General features: G+C 52.3%; 1 pseudogene; it reads left to right on the top strand.

The window, feature by feature from the left end:
- Nucleotides 1-25,152, top strand: part of LOC135292576 (zinc finger protein 850-like) — a 159,458-nt pseudogene that overhangs the window by 61,687 nt on the left and 72,619 nt on the right.

Below are 25,152 nucleotides of genomic sequence, written 5' to 3'. Positions count from 1 at the left end.
GTACCAAGTTTGAGTAGGAAGTAGCAAGGCAATTCCTTTGCAGCTTTGGTCAACAGGTGTCTCAAGGTGGACTTTTTGTCTTGATATTCCTGTCCTTTATATATGTTACTCGATGGAAAGCGTGTTTGGTTTATTTCCCCCTGTGCTGCAATCAGCATTTAAGACAGGAATTTGGTCCTTGCTGTCTCTTCATGCCAGTGGCAGAGCTACCTATGCTCCTCTGATAACAGAGGGGATTTATTTAGCTCTGTCGTGCTCAGCAGTGGCAGGAACGTGACCACATGCCTCAGCAGCATGGCTCTAGCATCTTTCCATGCTTGTGGAAGAGACAGGTTGATCCAGGAGAATTGTTCCCTGTGGGGTTGTTGAGCTGTGCATCTAGTCTCTAGGGAAGCAAAATGTGAGCATAGTTCTGGGATGTCTGGCTTCTGGTTTTATCTCTGTTACTGATTTTCTGGATCCTTCAGATATGCCCCTGTTCATCTGTTCAGATGCATCTGAGCTGCTTTTGCAGATTGTCATGCCTGGTTGTAGAGACACTTCTCCAGAGTGATGAGTTTCCTTATAATAAGGCACACACGTCCCATATGAAGAGGCATTTAGACTTGGAAGTAGTGTCTCTCTTTCCCCACAAAGCAATCTAACCCGTGTGCCTTGGAAGCCATCTGAAGATAGATCAGATGCATCTCATCCTTGGTTTTCCTGAGTGAGCACTGGGAGAATGTTCCTTGCAGATTGTCTCCCATGATGATAGTCACAAGGTCCATGTTGTTCTTCCGAGCCTCATGATTTTCTAGCTTCAAATAACATCATTAGGAAAGCTCCTCAAGATGTTTTGCTCACAATTAACTGAAGGCATTGTCACCAACAGGTCCTAATTTGGATTTATTTTCCAGGGTGAAACCTACCTCTGATGGACGCCTCGCACACCGTGCCAAAGCCCAGGTCACGCTGCCTGCAGCTGTGGAAGAAATGGAGCCACTCCAGAAGCTTTACCATCTCCTGGAAGCCAAGGGGTTTCAGGAACGCATGGAAGGAGTGGCACTCCTCCTAGACCTGTGCAAAACCAGCCCCCAGCTCATCTCCACTAACATTGTCCAAGTATGTAGGGTGTCTTCATTGTCCCTTTCCATTAGCTCCTTTCCTAAGGCTGCAGATGTAAAGTTAATTCAGAGAGTCTTGGCACTCCATCCTGGCTGTTTGGGACAGGCTGGTCCCTCTTACCCAGACAGATTTATACCAGGTTCAGGCTTCAGGACACGTTTTTTCAGTCCAGCTGCATTTGTCTGGCAGGTGCCCATTGATGCTGTTCATCAGATGATGGCAGAATTTTCTGCTGCTGTAATTGCTGCTGTCTCCTACTGCTAGTTGGGTTAAGTGAAGGGAATCCAGCCACTGAAAGCGTGGCTGTTGTTCTCTAGAGAAATGATGGATTTGCACGGGGAAGAGAAGTATTAGGCTGGGTTGGTTTAAAGACAGTTTTTTTGAAAGAATTTTTCTGTAAACTCCATCTTGTCTTGCTCAGGCACAACTCTGGAACTCCTTTCCACTTGTCCCTATTCCTCTTGGTAAAGACAGTGCTCACCCTTCTTGGGGGCCCTTTTGTTCTCTTTGGAAAGGAAGAAAACAGCTAAGGACAGATCCATCCTTTCTCCTCCCAGTAGCTGCTCTTTCCCTTTGTCCACAATATGGTGCCTGATGCTGTGGCTGTCAAGGGACTGAACCTGCTCTAAGGAGAGCTGTACAGCACATTTCATTTCAGAAGTCTCCCTCTTAGTTAACTGAGAAATGGTCTGGATCCTGGAAGAGTTGATCAGAGCCCTGCCCTTCTCCAGACACAGGTTTTGAGACAGACAACATCCAACTTAGATCTTCTCCAGCCATAGTTTTGCCAAAATCATAGCTGCCCTCAGTACTTGAGGCAACTGTATAGAAAAATGGGCATTGTAAATATCTGCTTACATACTTGTAAAGCAAGGGTAGCCTTTTGCATTAACAAATGGAATTGATTTAATGATTTCTAGATGGAGAGAAATACAATAGGAACTACTCTGTCCCCAACCAAACTTCTTAAAAACAGAAGAAAATCTTTCAAGCAGCATGAGGTTGCGCTACCATTCCAGTGAGTGGCCCACAGGAAAAGAGTGAAATTGTGCAAGCAAGTGCTGACCTGAGAGAGAGGATCACTTTCATCTTTTACATTGCTGAGTGCTATATCCACTCTTCAAACAAAGACATTCTAATCCAGCTTTCATGTTGCTTCTTTCCTTCACAGATTTTTGATTATTTTGTCCTGAGAATATCTGACAGCCACAAGAAAGTGAAGCAGAAGGTGCTGGACGTGCTGGCTGAAATCATCGGTCTCCTGGAAGATGCCCTGAAGCCGGTGATGATCCCTTTGGTGCAGGGAATAACAAAGAACCTGAACTCAAAGGATCCCGGGGTTCATGCCGCAGCTGTGAGCGCACTGGAAGAATCCATTGCTCATCTGGGTAAGGCTGAGCCCTGGCATGGACTCTCCTCTCCTGTGCCTCTGTCTCTCCCACACAAGAGAACGCTGAGTGCCTTGGTAGCTGCTGTTGTCTGTGGAAGGCTCCAGCTGGCAGCCACCAGAAGCTGTGCAGGTGCAGTCTTTATGCACCAGTCCCCAGCAGGCTGGAATGTGCAGCAGCATTGCCCAACAGTCCCAGCAGCCCTTGGCTCTGTGCTGCAGGTCTGAAGAGCAAGTCCTGGACTACAACTTTGCTACAATTCAGAGGCAAAGGGGTTTTGCAGTTTTCTTGGTCCCCATTTGAATTCCCAAATGAACAGCTTTGCTGTTGGCATGCAGGGACACTGGCCCATCAGAGCTTCTGCAGAGCAGCCACCTGGCAGGCTCTACATTATAGGCATTAGCTGCCTATGTTCTACCTTTCTTCTTTCTCTTCTTTTTTCAAAGGGGAACTTATGATTCACCAAGTTAATTTCTTTGTAACAAGCAAGTCTAAATCCAGCTGCAACCATGCCTTGTTCTATGTGTTGTTTTGTGTGGGGCAAGATGGCAATAGCAAAGAACTACACGGGCAAGGGCTGCTCTAAATTCCTTTGCCACATAGACTTATGTCAGCTCTGAAAATGCCTGAAAAATGGAGTGTTGAGAAGGCAGATCTTCAAGGGCAGTTTCCACTTTCTCCACCTCAGCTGCTCTGTGAAGTCCCGAACTGCCTGACTCAGTGCCTTTCTGTGTGCCAAGGATGGGCTTCTTCCTTTTTGCTCTGGGATGCAAAACCTTTTCACTGCTTCTTACATGTGACTGAACTCCTCTTGAGGTCCTTGATGTGAAATGCTTTAACATTGCTCCTGGTACAGGAGATGAGTTTGGATTTGCAAATGTGAAAGGAGAGCTTTTCTTTTGGAATTTTAAACCTTGCCAAGTAGGCAGGAAGGAAAGTCAAAAACAATTCAGAAATCAGCAGAAATTTACTTTCTTTGATAAAATGGGGTTGCCCTGCCCTTTCCCTCCCCACTCTCCTTTCTCCTATGACCTCAGACAAGTGAGCAGAAACATGTGTTTCACTTGTAGATAAAGTATCACTGCTGAAAGAGTTCAGCCACCAATGGAGTCATCTGAGTGGCCAAGCTCTGCTGGATGTCACCGGGAGTATCGCAGGTATGGCCTCCCCTTCTAAGCCAAGAGGTCTCCGAGGGAGTATTTACAGGGAATGCCTGTGAGCAGACAGCAGAGTAGCTCCTCCACATCAGGAGGTGCTGAGCTTGTCCCTCCTGCCCAGCAGCCAAGGCAGGTGTATTTGGCAGGTTTCCCTGGCTGCTGCAGAGCTGTGCAGCACCTGAGATGGGGCAGAGCTCGGCCTCAGGGCTGAGCCCTCACTGGGGCATCTCAGAACCCACCTGCAGGAAAGGGAGGGGCTCAAATACCCCAGCTGGCTCCTCTCTTGGGAGCTCAGGGACATCTGTGATCCTTTAGGGAAAATGGTGGCAAACGCTGTTTCAGGGAAACAGTTTGTTTTGTTCTCACAGAATTCTTGTTTTTCTCTTGGGAAGTTTTGAGGCTGAACCGTGCAGAGCCTGGGGGTCCCAGCTTAGGTCAAAACTCAACACACGTCTTAGAGGCACTGACTTAGTGCAAGGCAGCCTTTGAGGGCACAGGGGCAGAAGCAGAGTGCTGGGCTCCCTGCCTGTGCTGAAATCCAAGTGGCATTGGAGTGAGCATTTCAGGGTGTGCAAACAGTGTCTGCCTGTCTCAGCACTGTCCCAAATGCTACAAATGCAGCTGTTAATGGATTCCTCAGAGGAGCTTGCTATGTCAGCAGTAGCCAAAGAATGGAAAAATTATAATCTCAATATATAGCAGAGAAGACAATTGTTAGCCTTGCTTTAGCTGGGGCTAAATCCACTGCTAATTATGCCAGCATCTTTAAATGCAAGGTGTAATAACTTTGTGTCTTCATTAGGAATCTCAAAAGGGCAGGTTCAGTGATTAGGAATGTCAAAGGCCCGTTATAGAGCATTTGAATAAAGTAGATCACCAGCAACAGGGAATTTAGTTTTGCAGTTCTTTTGAACTCTTTTTCAAATAAAGGAATTAAGCATAATTTAGGACTACTTTAGAAAGAGCAGATGTTCTCTCTGAGATTTAGTAGGAACAGACAGCTGTTTCTCACCTTCAATAGTCACCAATGTCTTTAATTACATTTAAACTCAAATGAACTCCCATTTAGAAAGGGAGTACCATAACCCTTTCCCTGCTTAGCAGAATTGGATGGAGGTCTTTCAGGAGCTGTTTCAATGTTGAATTGCTGCATTAAGGTGCTGGTGGATTAACAGCATAGAGAAAATGAAGTCTCTTCCACCACAGGATAGTAAATAGCTGCTACATAACATTTTGCCTGCTCAGAAAATAAGAATGGTCTCCAGAGCACTTCAGGTTTTGATCTCCCAGCCCAATCTGCCATGCAAGAAGCCTGTTGGTAGTAAATTTTTGTCTGTGTTTGATATAGTTCAGTTCAGAAAATGAGCAGAGTGCAAATTTCAGAGACAATATGAGAGAACGCTTGTGTTTTGGTTAAATTTCCATCCGCTGTGCAGCATTTTTCTCTCGCTATGCTCTTATTTCAGTGGACATTATAAGAAAAAATGCCATTAACACTGGGAGTGGAAATGCCATTGAAATGTGGAGATGTCCAAATGCCACAGCAATGGGGTCTGGGTAATTCTCTAAGATGCCCTGAGGTTTGAAACAGCATTTTGTTGGAAGCCTCAAAAGCATTCTGCCAAAGACAGCAGCTAGTCACTGGTGTTTCTCATCCAGCTGTCAGGCAGCACCCATCTCTGGTGGGCTGGAGTTTTGAAGTGGGTTCTAATGCTGCCCTTTGCTGTGCACCACTGAGCAAAGGGGAGAGCCAGGTTAGACTTCTGGCCCTTGACATCAAAGTTACAAAAATTGAATCATCCCTCTTATTAGAAATCTCTCAATTGCCTCTCTAGGGTGCATTTCCAAATCTTCAGTGTGAGTTTAGACAACTTCTTAATGGAAATAAAAAGCAATTTGACATTTCAGTCATTGTTCTTGCAGAAACAGATTGTGAAATGCTTTAGGAAAGGTACAAAGTCTGCCAAAGGGACAAGGCTCTGGTTGGAGAAATTAGTCCTGAGGGGTCGGTGGTTCTGTTTCAAGGATGATCAGCTGCATTGCCCGTTTCTGGGTCATGGGGCTCTGTGTGCTGTTTCACTGACCTCAGCCAGAGAGGCTCCCAAGAAGCACAAGCAGAGGCAGATCCCTGTTGGCATTGAGGCTGGTGGGTAAGGAGCTGTGTCTCTCTCCCGGCAGTGCTCGTGGAGTGGGTTCATGCCAGGAGCCCTGCAGTGGTCCAGTGCTGCGCCCTGCCCGTGCTCTGGTCCTGCCTGGAGAACAAGGCGCTGCCTGTGCCAAGCGCCAGCGTCCGCACTGTGCTCACCAAGCTGGCCTGTGCCCTCTGCGAGGTGATGGGCACCCAGCTGAGGAAGTGTGCTGCCAGCAAGCCTCCCCACGTGCGGGAAAACCTCAACAGCCTTTTGGGCTGGTGAAGCCATCATGTTCTCCAGAAAGCTGACCAAGAGCTGAGTTGGACACCTCCGGATGTGACTTCTTAGCTGTGCCAAAAATTACAAAAGACTAAGGAAGGGCGTGCATCTGCCCCTGCTCTCTCCATCTCCCTTCCTAGTCATGGCGTGTGGGGCCTGAAGCGACTCCAGACTGAGGACAAGGTTAAGGCCAAGCTTGGCTCAGGCTCACACAGAGGTGAGGGGGGAGCTGGGCCACTCTCTGCTGGGAGGAAGGGTCTTGTGGCAGCCCAGCCAGGCTGTGCACATTGCCAGGGAACAGCTGTGCCCTGCATGTGGCCCTGCAATGAGCTGTGCTGCTGCCAGTGCCCCATGCAGCTGGAGGGCTGCTCAGCTGTGGGGCAGGGAGAGGAGCAGGAGGGTGCATGTGCAGCTGAGCCATTGCTGGAGAGCACAGGGCTCTGGGCTCCCTGCTGTCCCAGGGCAGCCCAGAGGCCAGGCTCTTCCTGTGGCAGCTCTCTGGAAGTGGATCAACCTTTTGCCCCCTGGCCTGCCTCAAGTGTCTGCCCGTAGGACCATGTTTCCCTGGGCAGCTATTGGAAATAATGTCCCATAAAATATCTTGGAAGGAAATATGTCCCATGAAATATGGTGCTTTGGCTGTGTTAGGTTTGCACTGTGGCCTCTGTTGTACTTTGTGTCTCCACGTTGCACATCTGACTGCCTACACTCTTACCAACAGGTTTTCTGTGCTGACTTCCCATTATCTCTTACCCTCCCATCCAGAAGAGCTCTCTTTCCTCCAAGCTCAGGAAGAAGCTGCCACCTGCATGAAGAGTGTTTCAAGAATAGGATTTATGCATTAGTCTTCCTAGCTAGAGATGTACATATGTTCTGATCTTTAAATGTAGTTTTGAATAAATATGTTTTGATTGTATCTTGAAATTTTGATGACATATTTTTAATTGTGTATATTTTATTATGATGTTTTTGAAAAAGGTAAATAAATAAATAAATAAAAATTAAATAAACCAGGAGGAGAATGTGTGACCAGGACCTGCTAGCCTCGAGGTTATGGGAGTGCAGCTCACTCCATGTGCCAGTGTCTCACCACATGCTTTCCTCACTGGGCTGCTCCTCTTCCTCTTTTGCCGTGTTTTCTTTGTGTCATTTGTGCTACTCTTTTTAGATTGGCATTACAACGGGGCCACCTCTTCACATGTTTGGGGGACAATGGAACCAAAAGATCCTGTATGGTCAAAAGTTTTCTACCTGGATGTGTTCTGTGCTCAACCAAAACCTGAGCAAAGAAACCAAGAGAAGTGTGCCCAAATGCCAAAGCTTTGCTCCTTTGCAATCTCACACAGATCTGGCTCACAGGTGACTTCAGGCACAATTTCATAGGTAAGAGGAGGATGTGTATTTCACTGGGAAAAGATGCCCTGCTTTGGAAAAGTCATCTGTATGTAGATTTACCCAGGACAGCAGTCCAACTGTGTTTTTTGCAACTTGCTTGCCAAGGGATGAGTGGGCTGTGAGGCCAATAACAAGTGACAAGGGTTCCTCAAATCTATTTCCACTCCAGCCTGGGTGCCATTCAGCCCAGGGCTATGAGATCATTTGTTGCCATGGACTGGTGCTTGCCAGGGTAATGAATTCCTGCATAGCTGGAACAAGCAATTCTGGATTCCGCTCCAGCACTTGGTGGGCTGCATGATCATTGGCAATGCTGCCTTTCCAGAAATTATTCTACAGTTCCCTTTCATAGTCATTTGAAGATTTAAACTTCACATTTCAATTTGTTTTGCCTTAGGGAAAAATACTTCTGGGCCCAGTGCAAACTGTAACCTTTTGACAGCAAAGTCCTCATGGTTGACAGCTTCTGATGTTCTAGAAGAAACTGCATGTGAATGTGTTAATTGAGTTTTCTGAAGGAAAACTTTGTCTGACTCTGTGTCACGTGGCTGCATGTGTTGGCATAGCTATGGGTCTAGTCCTGGCCTAGTAAAGCCCAGGCAGGCTGGCATGTTGCAGGGAAAACAAGTCCACGAGCTTATGGGGTTGCCATCACCAGCAGAGCCGATGTGTCCTTTGGGGATTTCTCTGGAGACAAAATTAGGGACCTGCTCCATGCCATAGTATGGATCTCTTAGATCCTTAGATCTTTCTAAACTATCCTAAAAAAGGCAGTGAAACTTCACATCTCCTTGCACAGCCACTGTTTGAATAGGGGCATTTTTGTCCCTCCTCAAAGCCATTGCTCTTGCACACCAGCAACATGAACATCCACCAACAGGAATGATGCATGGTCCTCCTGCTGCTGCTTCAGAGCTCTGGGAAGTGCAGACCTGGGTATTACCAATGGGAACACTTAATTAGCATTTCATGCTCCTTCAAGATGTCCAGATCTCAGGGCTTTTAGTTTCAAAGCAGCCACTGTACTTGCTCTAGGGAAGAACAGTAAATGGGAAACAGGGATTGCCAGCCTTGCAGGGGTGTGGGGAAAACCTGGAGTGTCTGCGTCAAAAGATGAATGGGAAGAGTGCAACTGCCAAAGCCAAAGCTTCGTTAGGATAGCAGGGTCAGTTCTTTACTGCCTGCTTGCATGGAAATCATTTCAGAACCTCCTTTTTGTATCTCATGTAGAAAAGGAGATCTTAATAATACTATGCTACTTAAAAACACATTGTGATACAGATCCGTAGTGATTCCCAATGAAGCAGACTGCCTGCTTTGTCACTGCCAGCCCTGGTGACCCTGCAAGAGACCGTAGGGTATGCCGTGCCTGTTTTATATCCAAGCAAAGCTTGAGTTTGCTTATTAGTGTGGAATAAATACAAGGGTAATAAAATGGACAATTAAACTGGTCGCTTTGGAGGATATGCTCATGCTTTCACACGTCAGTCCTGTACCTCATGCTCCCAAGGCTTGTTACTCATCATTAAATATTTCAATAAAAAAACACAGCTCCTATGTTACATCTGAATAAAATTGCATCAGTTCATCAAGAATTCTGCTGGCAAGAACAAGACAAAAGCTGTCTGACACTCACTTGCAGCTGTCCTGGATTTCTGCAGCCCTTTGTGAAACGCTGCTGTGGGCAGAGTGTTTGGAGTTGGTTTGGGCCTTTATGAGAGATCTGTGTAACAGCATGCTGGGCTCTCCTGGCAGAAAACTGTCCAAGCCCAGGGACATGGTGCCGGCAGGAGTGGAGCAGCCCCGCTCCCAGCCCGAGAGCGTGAGCTGAGCCACGCGGGGGAGAAAAGACACCGAGGGGCTCCAGCCCAGCTGCTTCACCTGCCGTGACCGCTCCACAGAGCTCTGCCTCTGGGAGAAAGTCGACGCTGGACAAGCATGGAGCTTTCATCTGCTGCTGGAGCTGCTCCGTGACAGCTCCTGTTCTTCCTGAGGGAGAACCCAGCACCACCTTGTAACGCGTGTCCTGGGGGGATTTTCCTCCGGCATTCTGGGTCTTTGTCCCAGCAGGGGGACGGTGAGGTCTGGCAGTTTGATATCTAGAACTCACTGGCCTTTTTGCTTGCTTTTCAGCTATTCCGCTTCTTAATAAACTGTTGCAATTTTTTTCCACTTTCATCTATTAGTATTCATTTCCTGTTACTGGAAGGGAATTGTTGGAACATTTTAGAGGCGACGACTCATTGCAGAGTGTCCTGTATTAAGTTCTCCCAAACTGTGTGAGACACATGGCTTCACACAGGAGCAGCCCCAAGGCTGCTGAGGGGAAGGCACAGAGGAAGACCAACCCAGTATTTCTGAGGGAAATTCCTTGACACCAAACCAACCTGAGTCGTCCAACAGCTGACCTGACATTTTGAGACATGGGCCAAAGGGGAAACCTTGCAGTGTGTTTGGTCCAGGCCGGGTCATGCTCAAGGCAAAGGTGTGTCAGTGCACTTGGCTCCTTCTCTCCTCATTGTGTCCAGCACACACAGGAGCCCAGAGCTCCTGCAGAAACCATCACAGCACTCAGTGGGAGCAACTTGTGTCCAGTGCTCACATAGAGCTGCGTCCAACACTGCACCTCATTGGAATGAGGAACTGTTCCAGCTCTTTTAGGAGCTAAGGACGTTTGGCCTTCAGATCAGCTCCTTCCCAGCTCTTGATTTGCTGCCCTGGCTGAGCTGCTGCTTGTGGCAACACTTGTTGCACAGCTGACAGCCCTGTTCTGCTGGCCAGCAGCCACTGCAGGAGCTTGTGCTAGTGACATGGAACCTTTCAGATCTTCCTCAGGAAAGCTCAGGGCAGAAGTTGTCAAAAGAGCATTGCCTGGGTCATGCCTTTGACATTAAACCTCTCCTCTGTGCTTGGTGCCACACACAGTAAATATCTGAGGAAGCAAGTTTTCTGCTCCAGAAATTTCTTAAATCAATCAGTTAAACTGTAACAGAACACAATTTGGGATGTGTAATCTCACTTTAATTAATTTGCAGAAAGCTTCAGAGAGCTGTGTGTCCAACCTAAATGACCTTGCCACCAAGAACTCAGAAAAATGGGAGAGATGGAATCAGTAGCACAAGGATCTGCATTGTGATTCTCCCACAGGCCTGAGGACACGGCCCACTTCCACTGGGCCATGCCTTTTTACCCTACATCAAAACCTCGTGCTTCAGATTGTGGTGGCGAATGGCCCCGGCCTTGTCCGGCCACACGGTGACCTGAGAAATGCTTGTCAGGCCTGGGCCTTGCTGAACAGCCCCTGGGCCCAGCTCCTCTTGAGCTTCCCAGAGACACCGAGCGCTGCCAGGCACTTGTGCTGTCTGACGAGCTCCTGGGGTGTCCTGTGAACTGCCTTGGAAACCGCTTTTCCTGCCTCAATGGCATGACATCCTCCTTCTCCCACTCTCAGAGCCAGGCTGCTGACCCACGGGGCGGCCACGATGAAGCGTTGATGGCTGAGGCCCCTCGCCTGTGGCCCATGAACAGCGCTCCCAAAGGAGGCCCTTGGGGCTCTCCTGGAGCCCAGAGGTGCCAGCAGCAACCTCCCTCTGAGTGGGGCCTCGCAGAGCCAGCGCGCTCTCAAGCTTGCTGCACTGGCAGCATGACTGAGCAGCCATGGATCCTGGGCCAAGAGCCCCACTCCTGGAGGCTCCAGTTTAACCACTGCTCAGCTCCAGTGCTGTTAAGCTTTTAGGCCGCATTCCTTTGGATCCTTGTCCTATCTGTCCCTTTCTCAAATGCACCTAAACACAGACACAGACACACAGACACACAGACACACAGACACACACACACACACACACACACACACACACGTAATTCTCAGAATGTTTCTCATTTGATTGACTGAATTCTGTTTCTTGCTTTTTTTCCCCATGTTGTTCCTTAACCAAGTAGTAAGTAATAATGTGAATGTTGCCAATTAATTTTCTTGAGCTGCTGCTTAATATTCAATCTGGTTTTTGCTGAACCTTGCCTGGGAATTTTTAAGCAATCTCAGGCACTTGTTCATACCAAGCCTTGGGAGCATGAGGTGCAGGATTGACACTGGAAAGCAAGAGGGTCATTCAAGAGGGATGAGTTTAACTGTCCATTTTATTACGCTTCTATTTATTTCACTCTAATAAGCCAAGCCAAGCTTTTCTTGGAAGCAGAATGTGTGTGGGCGGCACTACATTATTATCTCATAGCTCTGGGCTGAATGGCACCCAGACTTGGGCTGCACAAGCTGGGGAAAAAATGTTCCTGCCCTTGAACTTCCTTCCACTCCTCTCAAGAACTGATAACAAAATTATAAATCAATAAACTATAATTACAATGAAATCAATTATAATAAAAATGAAATATTTTTTCTTATGATACTCCAATGATTCAAGCCAAAACAACAATAACTATTACTATAATATTACCAATAAATATAAACAAATTATAAACTAAGAAATACCTTCTGAAAATTTTAATGCAATAACTAATATACCTTAGATTAAAAATATCAAAAAAACCTAACATACAATCTAACACACCTTAGTAAAACAATTCATATTCCAAATATACTAAACACAAAACCAAGCACCACTAGAATTTCTCCTACATTTTAACCAAACAATTAAACTTTAATAACACCCTTAAGTACTCTCAAACAATTCAAATTATTTTTCAAAATTTAATTGTAGTTGAGTGGTTTTATTTGGATATTGGTTTTTGGATTGTTTGGGTTAGATGATTTGAAAAATGGGATTTTTATAGCAAATTAATCAGCTGAGAAGGCGGCACTCTGCAAACAGAACTGACTGAAAATGAATGGGACAGAAATCAGTAACTCTGAAAGTTTTATTTGCTCAAATAAATTTGTCAAATACATCCCACCCAGCCAGCCCCACACAATCCCCATCCCACCACTCCCAATTGGGATCCCACTGTTCCCAATCCCCTTCCAACCCCATCTCACCCTGCTGCCTGTGGAAGTGAGTGAGTTCGGCCCAGGACTGAGTTTTTTGAGGAGGGAACAAGCAATTTGAGGAGGGATTGAGCCTTTATGGGTTAAAATTCAGTTGTTTTCAGTGGGATGTGAGTGGTTTTGAGGTGACAGATCCATCCCTCATGCCTTCTGGAGGGCAAGGAGAGGAAGAACAGAAAAAAAAATTAAAGCCAAAGGAAGAAGGAGAATCAGGCAGGTGTGTTCCCATCATGGATCACAGGGAATGTGGGTCACCAGGGCTGTGCCCAGCGTGGCTCCTGCAGTGGGGGATGGAGCTGGAGCAGCGCACAAAGCTCTTCCCGCACTCGGGGCACTCGCAGGGCTTCCCTCACCGGTGCCTCCGTTGGTGTCGGGTCAATGTAGAGCTGCTGGAGAAGCTCTTCCCACACTGGGGACACTCGTAGGGCCTCTCCCCAGTGTGGATGCGCCGGTGGGTGACGAGGGTGGACTTATGCTTGAATCCCTTCCCGCAGTCGGGGCAGCGGAAGGGCCTCTCCTCTGTGTGCGTGCGCTGGTGCACGAGGAGATGGGAGCTGCCCTGAAACCTCTTCCTGCACTGATCACATTCATAGGGCCGTTCCCCAGTGTGGCTCCTCTGGTGCACAATCAGTTCAGAGTTCCACCTGAAGCTCTTCCCACACTCCAAGCACTTGTGGGCCTTCTCCCCATCAGGAACCTGCTCGTGGACCACCAGCTCCGAGCTCTGGCTCCATCTCCGGCCGCCTTCCCGGCCCAGGCTGGCTCTTTCCCCCTCAGATCCCCGCCATCTGCGTTTGCAGCCCCTCCTCGTGCGGCATCTCCGGGGCTTTTCCTCCCCGTTGGGTTCCTGCACCGTGGAGCCGCTCAAAACGGCCTCTGCCACGAGGTTCTGCTGTGCTGGGCTGGGAGATGGAGCAGGAGAGAGAGGCAAAGGGGCACTGACTTCCTCCTCACCTGACTCCATGTCCAGGGACATCTTCCTCTCCCTCACTGCCTCACAAGAAGTGAGAATGGGAAATCCTGGTTTGGGGAAAACAAGGGATGAGCATGTTGAGTTTGAAGGTCCTTCTTCCCAAGTCCATCTCTACAAGTCACCAGCAACCTAGGCTCCAGAAAAACCTCCCAAACACCAAGATTCAGTGCTGAAAAACCCTCCCCAGGAGTTCCCCACCCCTGCTCCCTCCCCTCTGCTCTTCGGGAGTTCCCCCTGTCCCAGCTGCTGGGGTCACGCTTGCATTGGGGGTCCCCCTTCTCCTCGGTGCCCGCCCTCCCCAGCCTGCTGGCAGTCCCAGCAATCCCAAAAGCTGCCCCCTCTTCGCTCCCCATTCAGGGCTGCCGGGGCTTTTTGGGCTCCCTTCTCCCCTCATGCTCTGCTCTGGGCTGCAGGGGCTCCAAGGAGTCCCCCCTGCCCCTCTCCAGCCTCTGCAGGCTCCCGCCAATGGCGGCGCTCCCCCCTCTCTGGGCTCCCCACTTTGGGCTCCTGGGGGACACAGGGCTCTGGTCCTCCAGGCTGCCTCTGCCGCCAGCCGCCACCGCCACCCCCCCGATGTCCCCCCGAGGGGCCTTTTCCGCTCAGCCTTGCACTTCTTCATTCTCCAAACATCCCCCCAAAAAAATCCCAGCCCAGGGACCCCCCGGGATATCTGGGCCGAGCTCCCCCTCCCCGCTCACCAGCGCCATGGGGGCGATGATCCCACAGGTGGGGGCTGCGAATGCAGGGAGGGCTCGACCGCGTGCTTCCTGCTGCTCAGCCTTGATCCGCCTCTGTCCCTCCGCTTCCTCTTCCTGCCCCTTCTCCTATTCCATCCCCCGCCTCCTCCTAATCCTTCTCCTCCCTAACCACACCTCCTTCTCCTTCTGTGGCTGCTCTCTCTCCGCCTTCCCCTTCCTCTTCCATCTCCCCTCCCACCCTCCTCCTCCTCCTTCATCCCTCCCCTTCCCTCCCTCCTCCTCCTCCCGCAGCAGCAGCGACCCCCTCGCTGCCCCGTTCCCGGAGCCCTCGCAGCCCGCGGCAGGAGCGGGGCTGGAGCCGGCACAGCTCGGCACGGGCAGCGCGGGGCTCTCGGCTGCTCCCGGCCGCTGCGGAGAAGGGGGGAAGCCGGCCCGGGCAAAAGGAGAGGCAAACTGCGACAACTGGGGGCCCCACATCCAAACTGGGCCCTGCTGGGGAGCCTGCCTGGGCACTGCCAGCCCTTGGGGCTCCTCTCGGCACAGCCGGGAGGGGGGAACGCACAGAGGGCTGCGGGATCCCAGCGCTGGCAGCACTGCCAGGGACTGGGCTCTGCTGGCATCATACTGGCAGTGACTGGGACTCTACTGGGTTTGTTCTGGGATCATACTGGAATCATACTCGGACTGTACTGGGTTTGTACTGATATCATTCTGGGATCATACTGGGAGTGAGCAGGAGCCCGCAGAGGCAATTGAGACCATGGTAGGGGCAAATGGGATCTACTGGGAGTGACTGGGATTATGCTGAGGGTGACTGGGAGCAGCTGGGATCATGACAGGAGCAACTGGGAGTGGCTGGCTGTGTGCTGGGAGGGATTGGAAACAACTGGGCTTCTACTGGGATCAACTGGGGTCACGCTGGAGGTGACTGGGATCATCCTGGCAGTGAGTGCCACTGCACTGAGGCTGACTGGGAGTGCTTGGCAGCAAATGGGATCATACTGGGGAATAATGGGAGGGACTGGGAACCTGCTGGAGGGACCTGGGATACACTGGGAGATACTGGGAGTGACTGGAACAAAAGGGAGGGTGAAAGAGAGCAACTGGAACCATGTGGAGCACAACTGGTTCATACTGGCAGGGACTGGGAGCACACTGGGCTCATCTTTGGATCATACTGGGAGGGACTGGACTAATACTGGGAGAATCTGAGAGCGACTGGGAACACACCCTGCACATCATCCCCCATACTGGGCCTGACGGGAGCAACTGGGATTATACTGGGACCACACTGGGAGGGCTGGCATGTGACTGGGATCCAACTGGAGCTTACTGGGATCATATTGGGGTTGAAAGGGAGTGACTGGGATCACACTTTGGCCTACTGGGAGCACCTGAGAGAAACTGGGATCATGCTGCAAGCAAACTGGAGGAACTGGGCAGGACTGGATGCATGCTGGAGGCAGCTGGGATATTCTGGGCATGACTGGGGGATCACACTGGGAGAACTGACACCTTCCTGGGGCCACTGGCAGTGCCTGGAAATGACTACAGACATGCTGGGACAAGGTGGGGGGTTTTGTGGATTTTGGGGGGGCTTTGGATTTTGGGGGTTTTATTGGTGCTTTTGGAGAGGTGTTTTTTTGAGGGGATTGGGGTTTTATTGAAAATTTTGGGGGTTTTTTTTGTATTTTGGAAGGTTTTACGGGTATTTTGTTGGCAGTTTTTGCGATTTTCATAAATTCTGGGGGTTTTATTGGGATTTTTAGGAGATTTTGAGGTGTTTATTGGAATTGTGGAGGCATTTAGTGGGATTTATTTGGGATTTGGGTTTTTTGGCAGTTTGGGGTTTTTTGGATGTTTTGGTGGGATTTAGGGGAGTTTTGTGAGGTTTTTTGGGTGTTGCTCTGATTTCTTTGGGTCTTTGGGGAGATTTTGCAAGATTTTTTAGGGGACATTTTTGGGGGGATTTGTGGGGTTTCATCAGGATTTTGGGGGTTCTTGGGATTTCAAAAGATTTTGTGGGCTTTTATTGGGATTCTAGGGTGTTCTAATGGGATTTTGTGAGATTTATTGCGGATTCCATGAATTTCATTGGGACTTTTGGAGCTTTAAAGGAGATTAAGGAGATTTTGATGCCTCTCAGCCCTTCTGCAAACCCTGGCACAACCCCAAAGACCCCAGACGCCTAAACGCCCCAGAAATTCCACTAAAAATCCCAAAATTTCCAAGAAATTACAACAGGATCCTCCAAAACCCCAGAGAATCCCACAAAATCCCAGTGAAACCCACCAAAACTCAAAAACCTCCCCAAAATTTCACTAAACCCCCTCAAAAATCAACCCCCCCAACCCCAATAAAATCCCCCAAAATCCAAAACTCCCCAAATCTACAAAACCCCCAAAATCCCATGACCCCCCCTGAAACACAATAATTCTCTCCAAAACCTCTATAATTCCCCCTGAACTTCCATCAAATACCCAATAAAGCCCTAAAAAGCCCCAAGATAATCCCCAAAACACTCCCAAAATTGCATTAAAATTACCCCAAAATGCCCCAAATCCCAAAATTCCCCCCAAAATGCCCCCGGAAGCCCCCAGACTCTCTGGGGCCGTCCTGGATCAGGGGCACCGGCCGGTGGAACAGGAGCCACCTCAGGGGCCCTCGGAGCTCTGTGGGGAGGGGGCACCATGGGAGACCCCCAGAAACGGGAGGGGGGGCCTGGGAACCCCCAGGATCCCCAAATCTCCTCCGGGAACCCCAAATCCCCCTGAAAAGCCCCCAAGGTTGGCCCAAGACCACCCTGGAACCCCAAAGTCCCCCCAGCACCCCCAGGACCCCCCTCGAGACCCCTCTCAGGACCCCTCCCCACTCCCAGATCCCCCCACAGTGCCCCAGGACCCCTCCCCAGACCCTCCCTGACACCTCACGATCCCCCAGCCAAGACCCCTCCCCAGACCCCGCCCCACACCCCGGAACCCTCCCCAAAGCCCCCGGACCCTCCCACGCCCCCCCGATCCCCTCTCAGCCCCTCCCGGCCCTGTCCCGGCCGCCTCAGCAGCTCCCGGAGCGCTCCGGCCGCTCCCAGCGCCGCCCCCGCTCTCTGCAGCGCCCGGCACCGCCACCGCCGCTGCGGCTCACCTCTGATTGGCTGCAGCGGCGCGGGGAGGCGGGCGCTGCTGAGGGGAGCCGCACCCTCATTGGTTGGTTCGGGGCGGGGCGCGCCGCTATTGGCTGGGGAGCCCGTGCACGCGGCGGAGGCGGGAGATTCAGAGGCGAGCGCGGCTGAGGAGGGCGCTGAGGGGAAACTGGGGGGGTTTGGGGCGGTCTGAGGAGAAATTGGGGATTTTGGGGAGATTGACGGGAAATAGGGGGGTGTGCGGTGGGTTTGGGGGGAGTGAGGGGGTCTGAGGGGGCTTTGGTGGGTCTGAGGGGGCTTTGGGGATCTTTGGGGGCAGCTTGAGAGGGTCTGGAGCGTTCTCAGGTGGGTTTAGGGGGATCTGAGGGGAATTGGGAGGGTCTGAGGGGATTCTGGGGGATTGTGGGAGGAGCTGGGGAGCTCTGGGGGGTTCTGAGGTGCATCTGGGGGGCTTTAGTGGAGTGTGAGGGGATTTCCCAGGGTTTGGGGGGGATTGAGGGGGATTTGGGGCAGTCTGATGGATTTGAGAGGGTCACAGGTGGGTCTGGGGTCAATTTTGTGGGGAACTGGGGGGTCTGAGGGTCCCGGGAAGGTTTTGGGGGTCCAGGGTGATCCAGGGCCAACCTTGGGGGGGTTTGGGGCTCCCCGAGGGGTCCCGGGGGAGATTTGGGGGTCCCGGGGGGTCCCAGGCCCCCCCTGAACCGGGGTCTGGGGGTTTCGGGGCGAGGGGGCACAACAGGGGTTCCACCCCCCCCTCCCGTTTCTGGGGGTCTCCCATGGTGCCCCCTCCCCACAGAGCTCCGAGGGCCCCTGAGGTGGCTCCTGTTCCACCGGCCGGTGCCCCTGATCCAGGACGGCCCCAGAGAGTCTGGGGGGTTCTGGGGGGCATTTTTGGGATTTTGGGGCAATTTTGATGAATTTTAGCAGGGCTTTGGGGGATTATCTTGGGGCTTTTTTAGGGCTTTACTGGGTATTTGATGGAAGGTCAGGGGGAATTATAGAGGTTTTGGAGAGAAACCAAACCAAAACCAAAACCTTGTGTTTTGGGGGGTTATGGGATTTTGGGGGTTTTGTGGATTTGGGGAGTTTTGGATGTTGGGGGATTTTATTGGGATTGGGGAGGTTGGTTTTTCAGGGGGTTTAGTAAAATTTTGGGGAGTTTTTTTTTAGTTTTGGTGGGTTTCACTGGGATTTTGTGGGATCCTCTGGGGTTTTGGAGGATCCTATTGTAATTTCTTGAGGAATTTGGGATGTTTAGCGGAATTTGTGGGGGATTTGGGAGTCTGGGGCCTTTGGGGTTGTGCCAGGGTTTGCAGAAGGGCTGAGAGGCATCAAAATCTCCTTAAAAGCCCCAAAGGTCCCAATAAAACTCATGAAATCTGAAATAAATCTCACAAAATCCCATTAGAACACCCTAGAATCCCAATAAAAGCCTACAAAGTCTTTTGAAATCCCAATAATGCCCAAAATCCTGATGAAACCCTGCTAATCCCCCAAAAAATGTCCCAAAAACCATAAAAATCCCACAAAATCTCACCTGAAGACCCAAAGAAATCATGACAACAACCAAAAAACCCCACAAAACCCCAAAAAGCCTACCAAAACTCTCAAAAAAACCTCAAATCCCCAATGAATCCCACGAAAAGCCCTCACAATTCCAGTGAAATGCCTCAAAATCTCCTAGAAATCCCAATAAAACCCCCAGAATTTATGAGAAGCCAAAAAAATCCCCAGCAAAATCTCAGTAAAACCTCCCAAATTACAAAAAAACTAAAAAAAATTCAATAAACACCCAAACATCCCCAGAACAACACCCCCCCCCAAAGCGCCAATAAAACCCCCAAAATCCAAAGCCCCCCCAAAATCCACAAAACCCCCCAACATTTCCCAGCATGTCTGCAGTCATTTCCAGGCGCTGCCAGTGGCCCCAGGAAGGTGTCAGTTCTCCCAGTGTGATTCCCCCAGTCATGCCCAGAATATCCCAGTTGCCTCCAGCATGCATCCAGTCCTGCCCAGTTCCTCCAGTTTGCTTGCAGCATGACCCCAGTTTCTCTCAGGTGCTCCCAGTAGCCCAAAGTGTGATCCCAGTCACTCCCTTTCAACCCCAATATGATCCCAGTAAGCTCCAGTTGGATCCCAGTCACATGCCAGCCCTCCCAGTGTGGTCCCAGTATAATCCCAGTTGCTCCCAGTCAGGCCCAGTATGGGGGATGATGTGCAGGGTGTGTTCCCAGTCGCTCTCAGATTCTCCCAGTATTAGTCCAGTCCCTCCCAGTATGATCCAGAGATGAGCCCAGTGTGCTCCCAGTCCCTGCCAGTATGAACCAGTTGTGCTCCACATGGTTCCAGTTGCTCTCTTTCACCCTCCCTTTTGTTCCAGTCACTCCCAGTATCTCCCAGTGTATCCCAGGTCCCTCCAGCAGGTTCCCAGTCCCTCCCATTATTCCCCAGTATGATCCCATTTGCTGCCAAGCACTCCCAGTCAGCCTCAGTGCAGTGGCACTCACTGCCAGGATGATCCCAGTCACCTCCAGCATGACCCCAGTTGATCTCAGTAGAAGCCCAGTTGTTTCCAATCCCTCCCAGCACACAGCCAGCCACTCCCAGTTGCTCCTGTCATGATCCCAGCTGCTCCCAGTTGCTCCCAGTCACCCCCAGCATAATGCCAGTCACTCCCAGTAGATCCCATTTGCCCCTAACATGGTCTCAATTGCCTCTGCAGGCTCCTGCTCACTCCCAGTATGATCCCAGAATGATCCCAGTACAAACCCAGTACAGTCCGAGTATGATTCCAGTATGATCCCAGAACAAACCCAGTAGAGTCCCAGTCACTGCCAGTATGATGCCAGCAGAGCCCAGTCCCTGGCAGTGCTGCCAGCGCTGGGATCCCGCAGCCCTCTGTGCGTTCCCCCCTCCCGGCTGTGCCGAGAGGAGCCCCAAGGGCTGGCAGTGCCCAGGCAGGCTCCCCAGCAGGGCCCAGTTTGGATGTGGGGCCCCCAGTTGTCGCAGTTTGCCTCTCCTTTTGCCCGGGCCGGCTTCCCCCCTTCTCCGCAGCGGCCGGGAGCAGCCGAGAGCCCCGCGCTGCCCGTGCCGAGCTGTGCCGGCTCCAGCCCCGCTCCTGCCGCGGGCTGCGAGGGCTCCGGGAACGGGGCAGCGAGGGGGTCGCTGCTGCTGCGGGAGGAGGAGGAGGGAGGGAAGGGGAGGGATGAAGGAGGAGGAGGGTGGGAGGGGAGATGGAAGAGGAAGGGGAAGGCGGAGAGAGAGCAGCCACAGAAGCAGAAGGAGGTGTGGTTAGGGAGGTGAAGGATTAGGAGGAGGCGGGGGATGGAATAGGAGAAGGGGCAGGAAGAGGAAGAGGAGGGACAGAGGCGGATCAAGGCTGAGCAGCAGGAAGCACGCGGTCGAGCCCTCCGTGCATTCGCAGCCCCCACCTGTGGGATCATCGCCCCCATGGCGCTGGTGAGCGGGGAGGGGGAGCTCGGCCCAGATATCCCGGGGGGTCCCTGGGCTGGGATTTTTTTGGGGGGATGTTTGGAGAATGAAGAAGTGCAAGGCTGAGCGGAAAAGGCCCCTCGGGGGGACATCGGGGTGGTGGCGGTGGCGGCTGGCGGCAGAGGCAGCCTGGAGGAGCAGAGCCCTGTGTCCCCCAGGAGCCCAAAGTGGGGAGCCCAGAGAGGGGGGAGCGCCGCCATTGGCGGGAGCCTGCAGAGGCTGGAGAGGGGCAGGGGGGACTCCTTGGAGCCCCTGCAGCCCAGAGCAGAGCATGAGGGGAGAAGGGAGCCCAAAAGGGAGCCCAAAAAGCCCCGGCAGCCCTGAATGGGGAGTGAAGAGGGGGCAGGTTTTGGGATTGCTGGGACTGCCAGCAGGCTGGGGAGGGCAGGCACCGAGGAGAAGGGGGACCCCCAATGCAAGCGTGACCCCAGCAGCTGGGACAGGGGGAACCCCGAACACCAGAGGGGAGGGAGCAGGGGTGGGGAACTCCTGGGGAGGGTTTTTCAGCACTGAATCTTGGTGTTTGTGAGGTTTTCTGCAGCCTAGGTCGCTGGTGACTTGTAGAGATGGACTTGGGCAGAAAGACCTTTAAACTGAAGGTGCTCATCCCTTGTTTTCCCCAAACCAGGATTTCCCATTCTCACTTCTTGTGAGGCAGTGAGAGAGAGGAAGATGTCCCTGGACATGGAGTCAGGTGAGGAGGAAGTCAGTGCCCCTTTGCCTCTCTCTCCTGCTGCATCTCCCAGCCCAGCACAGCAGAACCTCGTGGCAGAGGCCGTTTTGAGCGGCTCCAAGGCGCAGGAACCCAACGGGGAGGAAAAGCCCCGGAGATGCCGCACGAGGAGGGGCTGCAAACGCAGATGGCGGGGATCTGAGGGGGAAAGAGCCAGCCTGGGCCGGGAAGGCGGCCGGAGATGGAGCCAGAGGTCGGAGCTGGTGGTCCATGAGGAGGTTCCTGATGGGGAGAAGGCCCACAAGTGCTTGGAGTGTGGGAAGAGCTTCAGGTGGAACTCCGAACTGATTGTGCACCAGAGGACCCACACTGGGGAGCGGCCCTACGAGTGTGATCAGTGCAGGAAGAGGTTTCAGGGCAGCTCCCATCTCCTCGTGCACCAGCGCACGCACACAGAGGAGAGGCCCTTCCGCTGCCCCGACTGCGGGCAGGGCTTCAGGCGGAACTCCCATCTTGTCAGACACCGGCGCATCCACACTGGGGAGAGGCCCCACGAGTGTGAGGAATGTGGGAAGAGCTTCAGGCAGAGCTCCACCCTGGTCCAGCACCAGAGGACCCACACTGGGGAACGGCCCTACGAGTGTGGGGAGTGTGGAAAAAGCTTCAGCCGGCAATCCCACCTGATTGTCCACCAAAAGATCCACTCTGTGGAGAGGCCCTACGAGTGTTCCAAGTGTGGGAAGGGGTTTCGGACCCGCTCCCATCTCCTCCTGCACTATCAGAGTCACACAGAGGAGAGGCCCTTCTGCTGCCCCGACTGCGGGAAGGGATTCAAGCACAAGTCCACCCTCGTCACCCACCGGCGCATCCACACTGGGGAGAGGCCCTACGAGTGTCCCCAGTGTGGGAAGAGCTTCTCCAGCAGCTCTACATTGACCCGACACCAACGGAGGCACCGGTGAGGGAAGCCCTGCGAGTGCCCCGAGTGCGGGAAGAGCTTCGTGCGCTGCTCCAGCTCCATCCCCCACTGCAGGAGCCACGCTGGGCACAGCCCTGGTGACCCACATTCCCTGTGATCCATGATGGGAACACACCTCCCTGATTCTCCTTCTTCCTTTGGCTTTAATTTTTTTCTGTTCTTCCTCTCCTTGCCCTCCAGAAGGCATGAGGGATGGATCTGTCACCTCAAAACCACTCAAATCCCACTGAAAACAACTGAATTTTAACCCATAAAGGCTCAATCCCTCCTCAAATTGCTTGTTCCCTCCTCAAAAAACTCAGTCCTGGGCCGAACTCACTCACTTCCACAGGCAGCAGGGTGAGATGGGGTTGGAAGGGGATTGGGAACAGTGGGATCCCAATTGGGAGTGGTGGGATGGGGATTGTGTGGGGCTGGCTGGGTGGGATGTATTTGACAGCAAATAAAACTTTCAGAGTTACTGATTTCTGTCCCATTCATTTTCAGTCAGTTCTGTTTGCAGAGTGCCTCCTTCTCAGCTGATTAATTTGCTATAAAAATCCCATTTTTCAAATCATCTAACCCAAACAATCCAAAAACCAATATCCAAATAAAAGCACTGCAATTAAATTTTTAAAAATAATTTGAGAGTACTTAAGGGTGTTATTAAAGTTTAATTGTTTGGTTAAAATGTAGGAGAAATTCTAGTGGTGCTTGGTTTTGTATTTAGTATGTTTGTAATATGAATTGTTTTACTAAGGTGTGTTAGATTGTATGTTAGTTTTATCTAATTTATATTAGTTATTGAGTTAAAACTTTCAACAGGTATTTCCTGGTATACAATTTGTTTATTTTTATTTCTGGATAATGGTATACTAATAGTTGTTGTTTTAGGTTGACTCATTATTGGATTATTGTAAGTAGAAGTCAAAGTTATTATATTTCATTTTTATTGTAATTTATTTCATTTTAATGATATGTTGTTGATTTAGAATTTTAATGTAATTTATTGATAGGATTGGAAGGAAATTCAAGGACAGGAACAGTTTTTCTCAGCTGGGAATTGGAATTCCAGACCCTGGGATTGTGTGCAGGACCACACAGACTGCGATCAAACATGGACTGGGGCCATGTGGAATGGGACCATACAGATCAGGATGATACAGACTGGGATAAACTGGGTTGAGATTACATGGACTGGGGTTGCACAGGCTGGGGTTGCACAGACTGGGGCTGCACACGCTGGAGTTGCACACACCGGGGTTGCACAGGCTGGGGTTGCACACACCGGGGTTGCACACACTGGGGTTGCACACACCGGGGTTGCACAGACTGGGGTTGCACACACCGGGGTTGCACACACCGGGGTTGCACACACTGGGATCAGACGGGCTGGAAAAGCATTGGCTGCCTTTGGCTGCCTTTGGCTCCATCCACGTCTAAAGGCGGCCACATCAAGTTGGCTTCATCCTGTTTGGGGCTCCCATCCCCCTCTTTGCCCCGCTCTCCCGCCCCTTCCCCATCGTTCCCCCATCCCCAATCCCCTCCCCCGTGTTTGGGTTTGGGGGTTCCAGGCCCCTCCTGCTCCGTTTGGGGGTCCCGACCCCCCTCTGGTTTAATTTGGGGCCCCGTCCCCCTTCTCCCCGCGCCCCCCGCTCCCCCGCGGCCGGGGGCGCTGCCAGCACCACCAGTGCCACCAGTGCGGCCCCGGCTGCCCCCGCACGCCCCATCCCCATGCCCAGGGTCACCTCCCCCCTCCCCAAATTCCGCTGCCGGGGAGCGCTGGGCGCTGCGGCTCTGCCCGGCAACCGATGAGTCACAGCCGCGCCGGGCGCTGATTGGCTGCACATCGCCGGGCGGGGCCCAAGCGCCGAGCTCCCGCCCGGCAACTGGATCGGCACCAGCGCCGCGCGCTCTGATTGGCCAGCATCTCTTTTGGGCTGGGGGCGGCAGGAACTGGGCACCCCCAGGAGCCCCTCGGCTTTGGGGCTCTCGATCCCCCCTCGGCCCTCGGGCCGGCCCTGGGGCCACCCCAACACCCCCGCCATGGGGAGGGTCCCGCAGCCCTTCGGAACCGCCAGCAATGGGCTGCGAGCGGCAGCAGCCGCCCCGAAAAGGGATTGAAGGGGCCGGGCCGGCGATGGGGGAGGCTCTGGCCATGGCTCCGCTCCGGCCTGCGCCGGGCTGCCATTGAGGGAGGCTCCGTTCAGCGCCTGCCGAGGGGCTGGCACTGCGGCAGGGGCTGGCACTGCGGAGGGGCCGCGGTTGTGGCCATGGGGCCGGGCCGGGACTGCGGCGGGGTCTCTCCCTGACACTGGGCTCCGCGACTGCCTCAGGGTCTCTCCCCTTCCCGGTCCCGATCCCATTCCTGTTCCCCATCCCGATCCCGCCGCTGTTTCCAGGGAATGGCTCCGATCTCAACCCTGACCCCAACGCCGGGGATTCAAACATTGGGGTCAAACACCCCAAATCCTGGGGGTTCAAACACCCCCAAACCCAAACTCAGGGATCTCAACCTCCCCCCATGCCCGAACCCCAAATTTCAGGATCAAACCCCCAAATCCCAGATCCTGGGGTGTCAAACACTCCCCAGTTCCCAAAGGTTGGGGTTAAATCCCCCTGACCCCAAATCCTGGGGTTTGAAATATCCGGGGTGTCCAACTGCCCTGATCCCGAATTCTGGGGTCAGTCCCCCCAAATCCCAAACCCTGGAGTGTCAAACCGCCCCAAACTCCAAATTCTAGGGTCAAACCTCCCCCAATCCC

Source organism: Passer domesticus, unplaced genomic scaffold, assembly GCF_036417665.1.
Source record: "Passer domesticus isolate bPasDom1 unplaced genomic scaffold, bPasDom1.hap1 HAP1_SCAFFOLD_37, whole genome shotgun sequence".
Classification (NCBI taxonomy): domain Eukaryota; kingdom Metazoa; phylum Chordata; class Aves; order Passeriformes; family Passeridae; genus Passer; species Passer domesticus.
This window is presented reverse-complemented; position numbering and strand designations above follow the sequence as displayed.